At 42.1% G+C, this 21,242-nt stretch overlaps 1 long non-coding RNA gene across 1 annotated transcript in view; it reads left to right on the top strand.

Moving 5' to 3' along the window:
- Nucleotides 1-10,825, top strand: part of LOC145404052 (uncharacterized) — a 30,271-nt gene extending 19,446 nt beyond the window's left edge. Inside the window, exon 2 of the long non-coding RNA XR_013898106.1 lies at nucleotides 5,718-10,825. This is a non-coding gene — a long non-coding RNA (uncharacterized LOC145404052). The remainder of the gene's footprint in view (nucleotides 1-5,717) is intronic.
- The last annotated feature ends 10,417 nt before the right edge of the window (nucleotides 10,826-21,242 follow it).

Here is a 21,242-nt window from a genome sequence, read left to right as displayed (position 1 = left end):
CAAGTGGCGAAGAGAAACAAGTTCATATTGACCATTTAAAACGAGTTTCAAGGGAACTATCCAATAATTATTCAGGATCGGATACAACCAAACAGGCGAACGTAACTCAAGAAACCAAGCAAGAAAACAACAATGATTACAAAAAGAAATTAAGGTCATATACCAAACAATCAAACATAGGTGCAACTGTTCTAATAAAATCTACTGTACATCATTTACGAGAATTAAATATAGATTTAAACTCCTTCTATAAATGAAATAACAATCAACCGTAACGCACGTCATCACTATCATCGACCACAGCATGACCATATTAGGAAATTAATAGATTTTTTTTTTTTTTCGGTAGGTAGCGATGAAGGGACTTATGCTATGGATTCTCCTCTACATAGCAAGAGGATTTATGCGCACTTAGACCCCCAACACATAGTACGACAAGGATGCCTCATAGCTCCAACGGCCACGACTTCAATCGTAAAAGACGTCATAAGTACTGAAATAAGTCTGGATTACTTGTATGAATTACCTTCTTATCTAGAAAATATCGCGAAACCTATGCGAACCCTGGACTTCATGATAGGAGGCTATGTTTCATAAGCACATAACACAAAGAAAGTGAATGAAATAGTGAAGTTAACGAAATGGAAAATAGAACAGGCAAAGTCAACTATGCTCATCATGATCCAAGATCTCCCACCTTATGAAACGGAGGTATTGAGCGACAGGAACAACATCACACGTACTCGCCAAAAGCGCGGTTTGTTCGACGTGGGTGGCGCAGTTCTCGGGAACATCTTTGGATTGGCTACAGAGGATGACCTTAAAGAAATAAACAACAAATTTAGTAAAATAGCTCAGGTACCAACATACCAAGATAAATTCATCACAGGACATAACTCAGCAATGAAGACAATTGTGAAAAATCTGAAAAAGGCAGAAAACATAGCTCTCGAAAGTGTAGATAAAATAAATGAAATGGAAGGTAACATAACACTTTTCCAACATTTCTCCATCATCACAGAACATATTGACACAATTCTACTACAATTAGACAACACTAGAGTTCGTTACAGGGCACTTATGCAAGGAATTTCGAATGCTGGTGATGGCAAGATCACAATTGACTTACTCCCAGTTCATGAGCTACGTCAGATAATTAGTCAAGGCATACATAAACATAAATTGAAGCCTTTGTTCCGAAGTAGGCAATTCATGCAATATTATCCATGTTTAGAAGCAACACTAACACCAACATCAATAGTAGTTCATGTACCATTCATAACTGAAGACCTGTTTACATTAAACCAAATACACCCCTTCCCCTCTAAAAATAACAACACTTTGGTCATCATCAACATCAACACAGACACCGAACTCATCATGGTCTCCAAGAGACGGAACACTGTCACTTTCGCAAGTGAATCAAGAATTGAACGAAAGTGCCGCACATCCTTACTTGCTGTTCATCTTCGTCCTGCGTACATTTTCACGTTTCAGCCTACTGATACAGTCCCTTGTGAAATAGCTATCATCAGAAATAACAATATTCATATTCATTGCAACTTCACTTTTGCTCCAGATAAGCTTGTACACCATCAACGCATCGGACACTCACAGTTTTTTATTTCACTCATAACACATCAGTTTACATAGTCTGTCCAGATATACTACCATCTCATACTTCAGCCTCAGGATTATACATAGTACCAGACTACTGTGCGGTATTTACACCATCCATGTCCACTTTATCCACCATCAATCACTACGCCATCCTCAATCATACACACAAACATTTCCACCCACTGCATGATATGGACTTAAACATGAGCACAAGTATTAAGTTGACTTCACCTAAGTTAGAAACTATGCAACTGATCAATGAAACAATGAAGCCCTGGGAAGATTTGAGTTTGAGTATGTTCAACCCATTTTATGTGTATAGCCCAGCACCTACTGTCTGTATAATCTTCATTGTATTAGCAGTACTGCTGTTCGCAATGCACAGAATGCATGCAAGAATTGCTAATTAGGAGTCAGTATTTAGTGGGGGTAGAGATAACATCCAAGTTAACCCTCCTGAATGAAGTGTACATATTTTGTAAATAGTATTAATTATATATATATAATACAAAGAAGAATGACCCATGATATAGAAGTATGGCACACCATTAGCATTATCTTTAAATGAAATATTAATAACTCTTACTATAATCTTAATTTTAAACTATTTTTTTTCTTGCATGTATACATTTCACTACAATAACCCATGCACAGTACATACTGTATTACAGTTAAATAGTTTACCTTTAGTGCATTTATTCAAATATGTATACAACTTGTTTAAAATGTAATATTACTAGATCATTGCAACTTACTATGAATACTATATGTATACAATATTATAATCAATATTATGTACTAATAGATTAGTATATGTAAATGATAATTACTGTCGGAGGACCTCCAGTGGCGTGACTGAGCAATGTTAGGACTCCATATTATAAATACAATTAATTATAGAAAACATGATACATAGATAGATAGATAGATAGATAGATAGACAGAGCAGCAGGCAAGCCTGGGAATGGGAAATGATCTTGCAAGTGTAACTGAGGAAATGTTGACAATACACTGGAAGCAGCAAGTCAGGGGATGATATAGGTAGTGTGTCAGCGAGATAGCATACGAACAATGCCTTGTGACCATACACACACATACACACATACTCACACACAGGTTTCTAGAACATTCCAACAACAGTGTAACACACGTGACACGACCCCTGCTACACCAGAATTTAGGAAGCAGAGCTCAGATGGAGGCTAGCTATGGAACTGACAGGTAGTGGAGAGAGTGAACAAGAAGAGGGGTCCAACTAGACTTACTTAGTACATTAAGTCTCTGTAGGACACACCCTGCACAACTTAGATTTTCTCTAAAGATAATAAATTAATATCAGCTCCCTGTATTCATCTTTAACTCCTACTGCAAGAACCGAGAGTCACACACACACACACACACACACACACACACACGTATATATATATATATATATATATATATATATATATATATATATATATATATATATATATATATATACTGTATATATATATATACAGTATATATATATATATATATATATATATATATATATATCTATCTATATCTATCTATCTATCTATATATATATATATATATATATATATATACTGTATATATATACTGTATATATATATGAATATATATATATATATATATATATATATATATATACTGTATAGATAGATATATATATATATATATATATATATATATATATATATATATATATATACTATATATATATATATATATATATATATATATATTGCCAGACGCCTCAATCCCGTTTGGGGTGGCCACAAGCTAATCGCCTCCAAGTCACCCTGTCCCCCGCCATTTCACTGCCCTGCTCCCAACTCACACCCCCCTCTCTCATATACCTCTCCACTCCATCCCTCCATCTCATCCTTGGCCTCCCCCTCCCTCTTCCCCCCTCCACCTCACTCATATGCACACTCTTCGTCAGTCTTACACCCTCCATTCTCTCCACATGGCCAAACCACCTCAGTGTGTTCCTCATAACGCTTCCTATCACATCCACATCCACACCACAATGCTCCTTTATATCCTCATTCGTCAGCCTGTCTCTCCATGTGATTCCACAGGCTTCTCTTAAATAACTCATCTCCACTACCCTCACTCTTGACTTGTGTCCTTCCAACAACGTCCAAGCTTCACTTCCATACGTTAGAGTTGGTATCACAATATTATCATGTGGTAACTTTTTCACTTCCATGCTCACTTCCCTGTTTCTTATCACTGCTTTCAAAGAACCAGCAACCTTTCTTCCCTGCTGTACCCTTTCAAGCACTTCACCCTCCAAACCTCCATCCTTACTCATCACACTACCCAAGTACTTAAACGTACTCACATTTTCCAATTCCTCACCATATATATATATATAATATATATATATATATATATATATATATATATATATATATATATATATATATATATATATATATATGAGTTGACATAACTATTAGTGCATATCTCTATATTCTTAACCGCATGACTGGGGTACGTTCTTGGTAAAGGCCTGCTATTATTGCTGTCAACATTATTATTAGTAGTACTACTGCTTCTATTATCATTATTATTATCACTCACTACAGTTGTAATTATTATTATCATTTTTAATATCATTTTCACCCACTACTATTATTATCATTACTACTACTATTGCCATTATCACTGCTACTGTTATCATCACTACCATTATTATTACCATGACTATTATTATGATCACTACTGCTATTATTAGTATCACTTTGATTATTATTATCATCACTACAATTATTACCATCACTACTACAGTTATTGTCACTACTACTACCATTTTCATTATCACTACTGCTATTATCACTGCTATTATTATGAGCGCTACTGCTGTTATTATTATCATTACTACTACTACTATTATCATCAGTACTACTATTATTATCATTACAGCTATTATTACTGTTTTCACTACTACTACCACTACTACTATTATTATCGTCACTACTATTGTTATTATCACAGCTCCTTTCATCATTATCACTACTACTATCATTATAACTATCTATCTATCTCTATCTATATACCTAGGCTGGTTCCCCCAAGGAAAGGGGGGGTAGCCGAGACAGGACGACACACTCACCATTTACTCATCCATTCAAACACATTCATTCGCATCTTAGCCCCAAAGAGGAGAAGGGACAGATCCTCACCACACCACACCGCACAAGGGTCAACTGCGCAATGCAATCAGTGACATCCGCAGCAGGGCCCGACGGCAGAGCTGGTTTACCCCTGCCACATCATAACAGACCCATCCCCTTACCCGCACCTGACCTGACTAGCTGATCAGACCAAATGCAGGAGAATATCCCCTCAGGGCTGTGTCATCACTTATTCATTCACAATTTCTCTCCATTTATTTCTGTCACGCACAGCCACTCTTCCTTGTTCAACAGACATCCCTCTCGCATCCAGCGCTCTCTTAACACCGTCCATCCACCCTATTCGTGGTCTTCCTCTCAGCCTTACACCTCTCACATCAGCTCTAGTTATCTTTTTCACCAATCGCTCATTACCCATTCTCTCCATATGCCCAAACCATCGCAACACCCTCTGCTCAACTCTACCAGCCATTTCCCGAACAACTCCAATTCTCCTTCGCAATTCATCATTTCGCACTCGATCCATACGAGTCACTCCACACATACTCCTCAGACACTTCAGTATAATTATTATCACTACCGGTACTGCTATTATTATTATTATTATGATTATGATTATATTATTATGATTATGATTATATTATATGATTACTACTATATTATTATATTATTATGATTACTACTACAATTATTATCCTATTATCATTATCACTACTGCTATTATTATTATAGCTACTGCTATTATTATCACCACTACCACTATTATCATCACTATTACTGGTATCTATTATTATCACTACTGCTATTATCATCACTTTTACTACAGTATTATCATCACTACTATTATCAACATCACTACTACTATTATCATTACTACTATTATCACTATCACTACTACTATTAACATCACTACTACAATTATTTTTACTCTCTAACTCATAACAGGTGAGGAGCAGTCCCCGTGTGGTAACCCTTCCTGCTGCGTCTTGCAACCAGACGGTTGGTGTTTCTGCTACTGCCGCAGGAGGAAGAGTTTGTCCGGGAAGCCCACCACGACCACAACGACAATGAAGACGACCAGTACAACTCGAGGTGACCCCAGCATCGGTGGTGTGAGTAGTGGTAAAGGTCGTCGTGAAGCCCCCAGTGGTCGTCGCGCAGTATGGCAGTTGTAAGCAAGAACTCGGCTCCATTATCCTCAACAAGAACGAAAAGAACACCAACAAAAACAATAATAACAGAACAACAAGAATGACAAATAAACAAGAACAAGAACAACAGTACCACCACAACAACTACAAAAACAACAAAGTAAAGAACAAGAAACAAACAACAATAAAACCAATAACAAGAAACTAACAACAAAAACAAAGACAAATATGATCCTTTCACCTTAGTTTGGCCTAGATTTTTGGCCTTTTGCACCTTATTTCACGCAGCTCAGTGGCAGAATACGACAGTGCTATGGCTCTACATCCCTCCCATAGCACTTCTTCATGACAAGCAATTTGAAGTCGTTAATGAGGGCTCTATCTCCTCCCCCCTTTCCAAAATTCCCTCCTGCGCTTAAAAAAATCACTTTGATATGATATGGATTACATGAAAGAGTCAAAAAAAAGGAAAATGATGCTGTTCTCTCTCTCTCTCTCTCTCTCTCTCTCTCTCCAAAGATAATATTCAGAGAGTGAAATACCATGTCTCATTATCCTGTGTTTTGTGGTGTGCTGCGGGTATTACTGACTGGTGTGGTATTATCCTGTGTTGTGGTGTGGTGTGGCTATTATTGATTAATGTGGTATTGTCCTGTGTGGTGGTGTGGTGTGAGTATATTGTCTGGTATGGTGTTATCCTGCATGGTGTGGCATGACTGTTATTGACTGGTGTGGTATTATCCCGTGTGGTGGTGTGGTGTGAGTATTGCTGACTGGTGTGGCATTGTCCTGTGTGGTGGTGTGGTTTGGTTTGGGTACTACTGACTGGTGTGGTATTGTCCTGTGTGGTGGTGTGGTGTGGTGTGGGCATTACTGACTGGTGTGGTATTGTCGTGTGTGGTGGTGTGGTGTGCTGTGGGTATTACTGACTAGTGTGGTATTGTCTTGTGTGGTGGTGTGGTGTCGTGTGGGTATTACTGACTGGTATTATAGACAGATATCCAGACAGCAACAGCTCTCTTACTCCTTCCATGTTGTCTGGTAGAGAGTTTAACCCGTACCACACTTGCGACGTAGATTTACGTCCCCTTCAAAAACACCGGTGACGTAGATCTACGTCCCCTTCAAAAACACCGGTGACGTAGATCTACGTCCCCTTCAAAAACACCGGTGACATAGACATAAATCTACGTCCCCTTCAAAAACACTGGTGACGTAGATCTACGTCCCCTTCAAAAACACCGGTGACGTAGATCTACGTCCCCTTCAAAAACACTGGTGACGTAGATCTACGTCCCCTTCAAAAACACCGGTGATGTAGATTTACGTCCCCTTCAAAAACACTGGTGACGTAGATCTAGGTCCTGCAGCACTGAGAAGTCATTGCAAGCAACCAAAGTAAAATGGAAGATAATATTGTACCTTACAAACTTCAGACATTTCTCTGCTACTCTTACAACATTGATTTTGGAGCACAGGAGGCGAGTGAGTCTTTACGGGCTCAGTGCCACTCTCCTCTGTCTGCAACCTTGAAGATTTCAGAGGTTGAGTGGCACCAACCTGACCCGATTCAACCATATGACATTAGTGATTACCTTTATTAGTGCCAGGGATCTTATATTGATGTATTAAACCCATTAGGCCAGAAGAAAAAAAAAATTGGCCAGCATTGAGAGGTCTCATTTTTTTTTTTTCCTAGCACGGTACTGGTTAAAAGGCTGGAGCCCATAGGAAGAAGGAAAAACTGACTGAGAGCAATAGTTCCTCATTTGACATACGGGAAAGATGATGGTGATGAGAAGGAAGGGGAGTGGGAGGAGGAAGAGGAGAACGATGAAGGTGGTAATGGCGGTGGTGATCATGATGGTGGTAATGGTGGTGGTGGTGGTAATGGTGGAGGTGGTGATGATGGTTGTAATGGTGGTGGTAATGATGGTGGTAATGGTGGAGGTGGTGATGCTGGTGGTAATGGTGGTGGTGATGATGATGGTGGATAATGAGAAGAGAAGAAGAAAAAGAACGGTATTTGTGGATATTCCGTAAAACCTCGTCCTTAGCAATTTAATATATATATTACACCCTAATTTTCTTCTATATCTTATTAAAGCAAATAATGAAGGTATTTAAAAGATATACATAACATACGAGGTAATAATAACATGGAGTAGGTAAAATAATTCGCCAAAAAGTAACTGTTATGTTATGTCATTCTTGTGTGTGTGTGTGTGTGTGTGTGTGTGTGTGAGAGAGAGAGAGAGAGAGAGAGAGAGAGAGAGAGAGAGAGAGACTAGTTTTTCCTGATCTTACTGAATGAGATTTGCCTAAATTCTATTATTTTCTATTTACTTCTCTCATATTACACCATCCCCCCTTCCTTCCCAACTCCCCACCCTCCCTCCTTCCTTCCCCATATCAGTAGTAGTGGTAGTGGTGTATAGATGTTGATGTTGTGTGGCCTAGCAGACCCATCGACCACAATCAAGCAAAACATTCATGTGGCAGACAGCTCCTGGCCAGGGTGGGAACAGGGTCCTTCCACACCGCAAGGTGCAGGTAAAATGAAGGAGGCATTCCCCAAGAGGATGAGCTGTGTGTAGAATATGTATGAGTGGTAGTGTCACCCAGACTTTGTCTACCTAGTAAATGTGGTTGAGTTCCCCGCCTGGGAGTGTTGTGCAAGGCCAGCTGTGTGTAGGAGATATGTATGAATAGAGTGTCAGCCCAGACTTTGACTGCTTGGTAAATGTGTTTGAGTTCCCCTCCTTGGAGTGCTGTACATGGCCAGCTACCACGTCACTGCCATGGTAGTACCTCCCGGGACGATGGTAACCATGCAGCTAGTACCTTTTTGGTGGGCTAACAGGTGCTACACTTTGCCCAAGGGTGACCCGGGACTATGCAGGACAGGGGTGTCCATCTTCTCTGAACCGGACACATCACACGGCTGCATACCCGTGATGTGTTAGGTAATGATGAGCAATTAAGCAAATTTTAGTCGTTTTACTCTAATTTGGCCCAGATTTGTTTGATTATTTTATAGTTTATTTCACACCCTTCATTCCTTCCATAGCACTTCTTCTTGACTGGCATCATATTCTAGTGTTAATCTCTTGTAACAGCTTAGAATTCAAGATGGCCAAGTTGAAGTTAAAATGATATAATACACAATGGAGTATAGAGGAAGGCAAACAGCAGTAGGAAATCCATTATATATTTTTTTTTGTATAATGCAATATGTTCTTCAAATTATTTAACTATAACCACATATTGAAATTGTGCTTAGATATGGAGAAGCAGTTCTTGTCTCAGTTAAACACTCTTCAGATGTAAAATCAAAATAGTTATCTATCTAGCTATTAATCTATCTATTATCTATCTATTTATCTATTATCTGTTATCTATCTATAACTTTCTGTGTGTATGGATGGATGGATGGATGGGTATATATGACCATGTAAGTATACAGTGTGGAGAGAGAGAGAGAGAGAGAGAGAGAGAGAGAGAGATGGAAGCCTGGTTTCTCTTTCTTTCTCCACACACACACACACACACAGTGGGAGTCAGAGATAGCAGACGTGCGACGTCGGCACTCCGTACCGAACCAGCACGGCCAGTGGCATTACCTAAATTAGTATCTTTATATGAGTCAAGCTCTGTACCAGGTTAGACTAAATGATTTTTCATTATTAAAGGAAAAAAAAATAATAAGAAGTTTAAACATGATTTGTTCAAACAGAAAAGAGAACCAAGAGGCGATAGAATGCGCTCAGTCAGCTGAGGTTTGTTTAGACTACAGCTGCACGGGGAATGTAAGTACATGTTCTTAGTGCTTTTAGTACTGCAAAATGGACACATACTTTAGTAATGCAAATTTGGAAATGAAAAGGGATAAAGGTAGAAAGCAAGATGATGATTTCTACCAAGAACTGGTTGAAGTGGAGACTCACAATAGACTGGTTGAATGTGTACACAAACTAGAAATGGCTTTCAAAAATGAAATCGATGAAATTAAGAAGCAGATGCACTTGCAAAAGGATAAAATAGAAAAACTAGGAAGGGAGGCCAACAAGAAAGACACAACCATCAGTGAACTAACAGTGGAATTGAGTACACTTAGGAAGAAAATGAGTGAAATGGCAAGTACAGTAGTCAATCACGAAAGTGTTATGGAAGAGTTCAAAAACGATACAGAGACAATTAGGCAAGTAAGCAGTCTGATAGACCAAAAAAGTGATATTGAGGAGAAGATAACACAGGTGAATGAAGCTGTGCAAAGCTACAAAAATGATGTGGAAACCACGTATGCTGAAATGGTGAAAGTAAAGAAAGACATAGAAACAAGGGTGGAGGAAAAAAGCATTAAACAGATGTGGAGTTTAAGTTGAAATTCATTGTTAAACACTAATACTAATTATAATTTTTTTGTGGTGGTCGCATTTTATAAATGAACTATAAGTCATTCGTTGTTTCACCTAAAGCAGTACTCTGCTGGTAGCACTGCCGAACTTCAACCTTTCAGCATAGACTATTCACTTCTGGCCAACATTTTAACAACACCAAATAAGTATTGGTGATTTGATATGGTAAGGCACACCACTGCTTACTTTTAGATTAAATGAAGGTCCAATGAGTCTAATGAATGAAGGCAGGAGCTGCAGGAGACAGGGAAGAACATACAAGAGTGAAAAAAAAAAAAGTGGAAGGAAACAGACAAGAGTTTTGAAGTAAATGGAAGTGTTGCTTGATAAATAATGTAATTATTTGCAGATGATACATCTCTTTCCTTGGCGATGGTAAACAAACAGTGCTTGGCATGAGCTTTAGGAGCTGTATCTGAGAATCAAATTTGACAGTGTAAGAAAGCATTATTATTATTTTAGAGGAATAAAATTACTGACTGTCCAGTGATTCTGATTAACCATTCAGAGGAATACACTGAGAAGGGAGAAAAGGTGAGCAGATGAAGAGAACACTTTAATGAATTGCTGAACATAGAGAATGAAAGTAATGCGAGTATAAATGGCTGGGAGAAGGAGGGAGGTGAGAAGACAGGAAGAAATCAGTAAGATGGAAGTTGTGGAAGCAATGAAGAAAGTCAAAAAGGGGAAAGCCCCAGGAATTGATGGAGTGTGTGATGAAATGCTGAAGCATGGGGGACAGATAGTAGTAGAATGGATGTGGAAGATGTGCAGATTGCCCTGGGAGGAAAGTAGAGTCCTGGAAGATTGGAAGTCAGGTATAATTATTCCCTTGTACAAAGGGAAAGGGGAAAAAGAAGTGTGGTAATCATAGGGGGATTTGTCTTCTTAGTGTAATAGGAAAAGTGTATGGTAGGATACTTATTGACAGAGTTAGGGAAATAACAGAGGAATTAGTTGGAGAACAGGGAGGCTTCAGGAAGGGAAGAGGTTGTGTAGATCAAATATTCATTCTTAGATCTTTAGTGGAAAAATTTCTAGAGAAGGGAAAGAAGTTGTATGTGGCCTTCATGGATTTGGAGAGAGCATATGACAGGGTGGATAGACAAGGGTTGTGGAAAGTATTACGAATAACCTGTATGGAGTAGATGGGAAGTTGTTGAATGCTGTGAAGAGTATGTATGAGGGTGCTAAGGCTGCAGTGTGTGTGGATAGTGAACTGCATTCTATTTGAAGGTTGGGTTGAAACAGGGATGTGTCATGTCTCCATGGTTGCTCAATTTGTATATGGATGGGGTTATAAAAGAGATACAAGGTAGGGCAGTGGATGTTGGAGTGGCCCTCATGAGACAGGGCAGTGTTTGGAAACTCCCTGTACTGTTGTTTGCAGATGATACTGTGTTGTTAAGTGAAGACGAAGGAGACCTGCAAGGCTTGGTGGATGAGTTTGGGAGAGTGTGTAAGAAACGGGATCTAAAGGTGAATGTAGGGAGGAGGTGAAGTCAATGAATGTACAGTGAGGTTGGATGATGAGGAAATGCAAAATGTGAGTACGTTTAAGTACTTGGGTGGTATGATGAGTATGGATGGAAGTTTGAAGGGCGAAGTGCTTGAAGGGGTACAACAAGGAAGAAAGGTTGCTGGTTCCTTGAAGGCAGTGATAAGAAACAGGGAAGTGAGCATGGAGGTGAAAAAGTTATTACATGACTGTATTGTGATACCAACTCTCATGAGAGAGAGAGAGAGAGAGAAAGAGAGTCTTACACACTCTCCCAAACTCATCCATCAAGCCTTGCAGCTTCCCTTCGTCTTCACTTAACAACACAGTATCATCTGCAGACAACAGTACAGGGAGTTTCCAAACACTGCCCTGTCTCATGAGGGCCACTCCAACATCCACTGCCCTACCTTGTATCTCTTTTATAACCCCATCCATATACAAATTGAACAACTATGGAGACATGACATATCCCTGTTTCAACTCAACTTTCAAACAGAAAAACACTCAGTTTACTATCCACACACACTGCAGCCTTAGCACCCTCATACATACTCATCACAGCATTCAACAACTTCCCGTCTACTCCATATAGGCTATTCTTAATACTTTTCACAACCCTTGTCTATCCACCCTGTCATATGCTTTCTCCAAATCCATGAAGGCCACATACAACCTCTTTCCCGTCTCTAGAAACTTTTCCACTAAAGATCTAAGAATGAATATTTGATCTACACAACCTCTTCCCTTCCTGAAGCTTCCCTGTTCTTCTCCAACTAATTCCTCAGTTATTTCCCTAACTCTGTCAATAAGTATCCTACCATACACTTTTCCTTTTACACTAAGAAGACAAATCCCCCTATGATTACCACACACTTCTTTTTCCCCTTTCCCTTTGTACAAGGGAATAATTATACCTGACTTCCAATCTTCCAGGACTCTACCTTCCTCCCAGGGTAATCTGCACATCTTCCACATCCATTCTACTACTATCTTTTCCCCAGTGCATCAGCATTTCACCACACATTCCATCAATTCCTGGGGCTTTCCACATTTTGACTTTCTTCATTGCTTCCACAACTTCCATCTTACTGATTTCTTCCTGTCTTCTCACCTCCCTCCTTCTCCCAGCCATTTATACTCGCATTACTTTCATTCTCTTTGTTCAGCAATTCATTAAAGTGTTTTCTCCATCTGCTCACTTTTTCTCCCTTCTCAATGTATTCCTCTGAATTATTTTTTTTTTTCACTCTTGTATGTTCTTCCCTGTCTCCTGCAGCTCCTGCCTTCATTCATTAAACTCTTTGGACCTTCATTTAATCTAAACGTAAGCAGTGGTGTGCCTTACCATATCAAATCACCAATACTTATTTGGTGTTGTTAAATTGTTGGCCAGAAGTAAATAGTCTATGCTGAAAGATTGAAGTTCGGCAGTGCTACCAGCAGAGTACTGTTTTAGGTGAAACAAAGAATGGCTTATAGTTCATTTATAATGTTATGCTGGTGTTTTTAGGTCGACTTCTCGTCCTAATAACACTAGCGACTGAAGCGGGGTCCTCTTTCCGGACCGGAAGTAAAGCACCCACAAAAGAACAGGACATAAAAACCAGGCAGTATATCTTAATACATCTATTGCCTTAATTCTAACCGTTACAATAAAACAAAGAGTGATATTTGAGATACAGGAGACAGGGACACAGAGTTAACCTTCAACACCACAAGATACAGTCACGTTTAGTACACAATACAACGCACATACATTGATGTCCTGAATTATATATGTTAATACCCGTATGTCACTTTTAGGCAGGATATACACTTAGTCGAAAACAAAGGGAATAAACAAGATTATAAGTCCGTGGGGGAAATACTACTATAAATAACACTGGGTGCGGATCGCGACTTGACACAGTCACTTAGTCGCGGCGACACTTACACACAGGCTTTTGATTTGCCCGTGCACCCTAGTCTCTATTCAGTCACAGAAAGTTCTTTTAGTGGGAGACTCATACAATTACGTTAACGTTCATTCTCTGTCCTGCCGGGCACTGAGTTCTTTTGGACTAATAGTAACTGTCACTGGTTTTACACTGGTCTTCACTCGGTCACTGTTCACTGTTATTTCCCCTAGTTTGTTCTCGGCACAAGGGGCGTCACTATTTACCTGTATCTCTTGGGTAATGTTCACTCCGTAGCAGGGGCGTGAGGGGAGAACCCTAGGGGGACCCGGCCTGCAGAGGGCAATATACTACCCGCAGGGGAGTCACTGCCCGGGTCCCACTAGTCGGTGAGGTGCAGGGAGGCCCTCCTGTCTGGGGGCCTCGACCTGAGAGGTGGCCCTCGAGTCGGAGCCTCGTCGGTGGGGTGCAGGGAGGCCCTCCTGTCTGGTGGCCTCGACCTGAGAGGTGACCTTCGGGACTGGGGCCGAACAGCTGGAGGAGTCAAGCCTGTCATCTCTGGCATTGTGGGGTGAGGGAGCCTGGGTTGCCCTTGTCGGGAGCCTGTGGGTCTGGCCTGGGGATCCTGGGACTGCAGGCGCCTATGGGGAGAGGCGCCGACAGGGCTGGGCTGTGGCAACTTTTCCGTCGGGTCTCAGGCAGGAACAAGGATCTCCCAGGCGTAGGAGGTAGGTCTGGTATCGGGACTTGCCACCACTCTAGCGACACCTCCGGGGCAACACTCCTGGGTGGTGACAAAGGGCTCCCACAGGGGAAAAAGGCAGGAGAAGGATTCACGTAGCCCATGTCCTCTCCGGTACATCCTGAGGCCGGAGCCTTGGGTCGCCTTACCCTGGTACATACTTTGGCTGTGGCCGTGAGCCTACCCGTCATACAAGGAGCAACTGAAGGGCGTACAGTGGCCGCTCCTTCCCCGCCACGTATAGGGGCCGTCGGCATGGTGTTGCTCCCGTAGTAGGGAAAAGCAGGAGTAGGGGGCACAGGGGCCACACTCCAGTACGTACTGATGCTATCTTCAAGGGCCTCTTTGCCCTGGTACGTGCTTTGGCTGGGGCCGTAAACCTACCCGCCTTACAAGGAGCAACTGAAGGGCATACAGTGGCCGCTCCTTCCCCGTCACGTACAGGGGCCGTCGGCGCGGTGTTGCTCCCGAAGTAGAGAAAAGCTGCACGTACGATAGCCAAGGGCCTCTCTACCCTGGTACGTACTTTGGCTGTAGCCGGGAGCTGATCTTCCCGACGAGAAGGAACTGAAGGGCATACAGTGGCCACTCATTCCCCGCCACATATAGGGGCCGTTGGCATGGTGTTGCTCCCGTAGGATAGAACAGCAAGAGAGGGATGCACAGGGGCAACACTTTCTCTCCGGAGTGTACTAAGGCTGTAGCCAAGGGTCTCTCTACCCTGGTACACTCTTTAGGCCGTAGCCTTGGGCCTCCTGCCCTTGAGGGTGTAACAATAGCCGTCAACACCGTGTTACCTGGGACTGAATATTGTTCAGTCCGACCCCAATTCTGACGATGGTTGTCCTGCCCGCAAGGTAGTTGACTTTCTCCGGTCACCTGGTGTTGGGGCAGTTGCGGGGAACAGGGGCTCAGGACAGTAGTGTCCCAGTGACCCTCTTGACCTGGGTCACTAGCCCCACCGTTGTGTCCTCCTGGGGTGGTGGTGTGGTAGCGGCCCGGTGGTGGGGTGGGGGGTGGCGAGGTGGGAGGTCCGGCGGCAGGCATTGTATATAAAATGCAACCACCGCAAAAAATTATAATTAGTATTAGTGTTTAACCATGAATTTCAACTTAAACTCTACATCTATTTAACTAACCTACTTCTGGTATATCAGAATGGTTCTTACCTATTCAATTCAATTTAAATAAAGAGGCCTTCCAAACGTATAACTGTTGCTGTTTTTACCTGCAACAAAAAATATGTAAATGAAAATGATAGTGTTATGCTGGTGTTTTTAGGTCGACTTCTCGTCTTAAAAACACTAGCGACTGAAGCGGGGTCCTCTTTCCAGACCAGAAGTAAAGCACCCACAAAGGAACAGGACATAAAAACCAAGCAGTATATCTTAACACATCTATTGCCTTAATTCTAACCGTTACAATAAAACACAGAGTGATATATGAGATACAGGGGACAGGGACACAGAGTTAACCTTCAACACCACGAGATACAGTCACACTTAGTACACAGTACAATGCACATACATTGATGTCCTGAATTATATATGTTATTATCCGTGGAGGGGGGAAGAGGGAGGGGGAGCCTGAGGATGAGATGGAGGGATGGGGTGGAGAGGTATATGAGAGAGGGGGGTGTGTGAGTTGGGAGCAGGGCAGCGAAATGGCGGGGGATAGGGCGACTTGGAGGCGATTTGTTTGTGGCCACCCCAAACGGGATTGAGGCGTCTAGCAATAGATAGATAGATAGATAGATTATCCATATGTCACTTTTAGGCAGGATATACACTAAGTCGACAACAAAGGGAATAAGCAAGATTGGAAGTCCGTGGGGGAAATACTACTATAAATAACACAGGGTGCGGATCTCGACAATTGACACAGTCACTTAGTTGCGGCGACACTTACACACAGGCTTTTGATTTGCCCGTGCACCCTAGTCTCTATTCAGTCACAGAAAGTTCTTTTACTGGGGGACTCATATAATTACGTTAATGTTCATTCTCTGTCCTGCCAGGCACTGAGTTCTTTTGGACTAATAGTAACTGTCACTGGTTTTACACTGGTCTTCACTCAGTCACTGTTCACTGTTATTTCCCCTGGTTTGTTCTTGGCACAAGGGGCGTCACTATTTACATGTATCTCCTGGGTAATGTTCACTCCGTAACAGGGGTGTGAGGGGAGAACCCTAGGGGGACCTGGCCTGCAGAGGGCAACGTATCACCCACAGGGGAGTCACTGCCCGGGTCACACTCGTCGGTGAGATGCAGGGAGGCCCTCCTGTCTGGGGGTCTCGACCTGAGAGGTGGCCCTCGAGTCGGAGCCTCGTCAGTGGGGTGCAGGGAGGCCCTCCTGTCTGGGGGCCTTGACCTGAGAGGTGGCCCTCGGGACTGGGGCCGAACAGCTGGAGGAATCGGGCCTGTCGTCTCAGGCTCCGTGGGGTGAGGGAGCCTGAGTCACCCTTGTTGGGAGCCTGTGGGTCTGGCCTGGGGGTCCTGGGACTGCAGGCACCTGTGGGGAGAGGCGATGACAGGGCTGGGCTGCAGCAACTTCTCCGTCAGGTCTCGGGCAGGAACAAGGATCTCCCAGGCATAGGAGGTAGGTCCAATATCGGGACTTGCCACCACTCTAGCGACACCTCTAGGGCAACATTCCCGGGTGGTGATGAAGGGCTCCCACAGGGGGATGAGGCAGGAGAAGGACTAATGTAGCCCGTGTCCTCTCCGGAGCCTTGGGTCGCCTTACCCTGGTACATATTTTGGCTGTGGCCGTGAGCCTACCCGTCGTACAAGGAGCAACTGAAGGGCATACATGGCTGCTCCTTCCCCACCACGTATAGGGACCGTCGGCGTGGTGTTGCTCCCGTAGGATGGGAAAAGCAGGAGTAGGGGGCACAGGGGCCACACTCTCTCCGGTACGTACTGAGGCTACCTTCAGGGGCTTCTCTACCCTGGTACGTGCTTTGGCCGGGGCCGTATGCCTACCCGCCTTACAAGGAGCAACTGAAGGGCGTACATGGCCGCTCCTTCCCCGCCACGTATAGGGACCGTCACGATGTTGCTCCTGTAGTAGGGAAAAGCTGCACGTTCGATAGCAGGGGTCTCTACCCTGATACATACTTTGGCCATAGCTGGGAGCCGATCTTCCCGATGAGAAGCAACTGAAGGGCGTACAGGGCCGCTCCTTCCCCGCCACGTATAGGGACCGTCGGCTCGGTGTTGCTCCCGTAGGATAGAACACCAGGAGAGGGATCCACTGGGGCAACTCTCTCCGGAGTGTACTAAGGCCGTAGCCTTGGGTCTCTCTACCCTGGTACACTCTTTTAGGCCGTAGCCTTGGGCCTCCTGCCCTAGAGGGTGTAACAATAGCCGTCAATACGGTGTTACGTGGGACTGAATCTGGTTCAGTCCCACCCCAATTCTGACGATTGTTGTCCCGCCCGCAAGGTAGTTGACTTTCTCCAGTCACCTGGTGTTGGGGCAGTTGCGGGGAACAGGGGCTCAGGACAGTAGTGTCCCAGTGACCCTCTTGACCTGGGTCACTAGCCCCACCGTTGTGTCCTCCTGAAGTGGTTGTGTGGTAGCGGCCCGGTGGTGGGGTGGGGGGTGGCGAGGTGGGAGGTCCGGTGGCTGGCATTTTAGATAATACAAATAATATGTTTTGGCCAAGGTAAGAAGTCAGTTGAGAGTCTGACTTGGAGGGTATGAGAGGAGATACCAAGGATGAGCTGGAGGGATGGAATGGAGAGAAATATATGAAATGGGGTGTGTGAGTTGGAGGGATGGCAGCCAATGACAAGAAAACACACTGGTTATTATGCTTTATTAACAGTGCAATATCTCGTGGTTTCTGGAAGTTTCCCACAATTATAGTCACTGAATATAGTCAAATGGTGTCTGAACAAAATCTCTTGGAATTCCATTTAAATATATACTATATGTAACCTGTTTGTTATTTCGTATATATTAACATTTCTACCTATGCTTCACCATGATCAACAGCTTATGCGACTTCGTTATCGTTGGCAATGACTTAACCATCTCGAAACCACTGATTACATTCACACATAATTTCGAAGAAACTACATGTAAGCCATGTAAATCTCTTGTAATAGCTTTAATAGAGGCATAACTACAATCAAAATGAAAATATCAGTGGGTAATCTGTCTTCCTCAACACGCAACTACTTTTGTTTACTGAGGATTCGTCCTTAACTTATTTTTGGCCCACCGAATTAGGCACATCGTACACGGTTCAGAGGAGAAAGAGACCTGATAATGGCAAGTAAGAGTAAGTGGTAAAACTTATGGGACTGAACTGTGTAATCAGCACGGATTTAGTTGGCAAAATTCCCGAGTCCACTGACGTACGAAATAACCAATCATCCCGCTAGTTCTTCTCTCTGCAGGGCTTCTGCTGCGATTGAGTCGTACGTCTGGCAGCCGGCTGCGCATGCGCAATGAACGCAAGGAGTCAGGATTAGTGAGGGAATCAGATCTGAGCGCTACAGAAAGAGTTGCGGGCTTGCGGCAAGGCACCATTGCCTCCCAACCCAGTTCCCAACGCTCGCACAATCACTCTGATGTCCGCTGAATTTATATCCATCATTTTTATCTCATTTTCATTACTGAATAATATGATGAGTTTTGACATTTTTGGCGTTATATATATAATTTTATGATTGTTCACACTGTTTATGACAGTGCTTATTAATAGGAATATGTGTAGAGAATGACGAAGTTGGATGTAACTATCGAAAAAAAACTGCCCTGAACACTAATGATTCTAAATTCAACACCCATTGTAATATCCTTCTAACACTGGGTAATATAACCAAAAGTGTTTGCGCTTTAGTACCTTTCTCATAACATGAAAACATTGGAGGATGTCTGTATGGGTGTGACGATCTACAAACTTTTAGTTTTGCCCTCAAAGTTTTTATCAATTTCATTTTCTATGTATTAAGAAGTTTTGTTTTCTACGATGACGTATGGAGTAACTCATATTTATCTCCCAAAAGCAGTGGAATAAGATATTTTGTCTTTCATCACATTAAAAAAAAAAAAAAATGTTCATGATTCTTACAGCTTTTTTTTTTTTTTTTTTTTTTTTTGATATACCAAGCTAGTGCAATTCTTTAATACCATTATTGGGAGAACATGAATTCCTAGCAAATTCTTGACAGTCTCTCGAAAACACAAATAATGTGAATTATTGCTGAATTATGAAGCAGATGTTATTGAATCAATAAGCTTATCAGTCAAATCTCGTGTCACTGGTGGAGTCGGCAGGTGTGGCATACCACATTTTGTCCTCTCCGACTAGGAGAATATGTTTTCACCCCTGTTTGGTTGTTTGTTAGCAGGATTACTGAAAAACTGAGAGAGAGATTTGGACCAAATTTGGTGGGTAAGTAGCCATGTCTCAAGGAACAATCGATTAACCTTTGGGGCCGATACGGATTGTATTACAGATTCTGGATCCGAAAAACATTATTTGTGAAACCCTAATCAGTGATGAGAAAACCTAACCTATTATGAAAAGTGGTTTGGAAATCACGTTGCCCTTGTTGGAGAGATGCGCTCCACTGATTGTCCCTCTACTTTAAACATACGAGTATGACCATAACGTACAAGAATGCCGGGGATATCCTAAAGATTATTGAATTTCTATGATAAAGAAGTGTTTCAGGGATCAAATGTTAGTATTACAAGCAATATCTTTCGTAAAATACAAATTTAAACTTACCAAACACAAATGACATCATTTGCTGCCCAGTTTTCCCACCGGACTCGTATTTCCCAATCCTTTTTCTTTGAGTATTTCTGGGTAATCTGTAGCCTACATCATCATCCCCAGGCAACACAGCGAGGCTTATCTAATGAGAAAATCCAATTAATCACAACTAAAAGCAAAAACCGTGGACATTCAATTTGCCCTCCCCTACTGCCCGCGTCACTTGGAAGCAACATGGTGCCTGTGGGCAAGGGTCACGTGATCTGAGCGATCTGGAACGGGAACGCAGTTGTCGCAACTCCATGGAAGGCGCTGAGGTTAGAGCCTCTGTTTGCCCTTGTCCTTTTACCCAGTAAGGTACAGCCCGCTGGTTTTAGTAACAAATAATTCATTTGCACTGTACACCTGCTTTATATTATGAGCATATTAAAATATTTTTTTTCTTAAAATTATTTAAATTTTTCAAGTTTTCTACAGGTACAGGGCTACACCGTTTCGAATAATTAAATATAGGGCTTGCAAAAGTCATAGCATGCTTGCCGTTGAAAGTTTTGCAACAACTCCTACAAATTGAGGGAAACCTTTCCCTATTTAAACTTTTAGCACACCGTTTTGATATTGGGGCTTTAGGAAAGGCGCTACATTAGCTTTAAGCTTACGGCTGTCACAGTGTTGTCGACAGGTAATTTAGAGATTATATATATATATATATATATATATATATATATATATATATATATATATATATATATATATATATATATATATATATATATATATATATATATATATATATATATATATATATATTATATATATATATATACCGTATATAGTATATCTAAGTCTCTGGCGAGAGCTCAGTAGTTCTTTGGCTTAAAAAAAAAAAAATGCTATATGTGTAGGTCTAATTCCATTCATATTAATTTTCTGAATTCATGATTTTCACCACGGAATAGATAAAAAAAAAAAAATGGAACCAAGGGAGTTGTAAGGAGGACCATGGCCTCAGTCCCCCCCCCTCCAT

This window comes from Coenobita brevimanus, chromosome 62 (genome assembly GCF_032717465.1).
Source record: "Coenobita brevimanus isolate Jiangsu-jjx chromosome 62, ASM3271746v2, whole genome shotgun sequence".
Classification (NCBI taxonomy): domain Eukaryota; kingdom Metazoa; phylum Arthropoda; class Malacostraca; order Decapoda; family Coenobitidae; genus Coenobita; species Coenobita brevimanus.
This window is presented reverse-complemented; position numbering and strand designations above follow the sequence as displayed.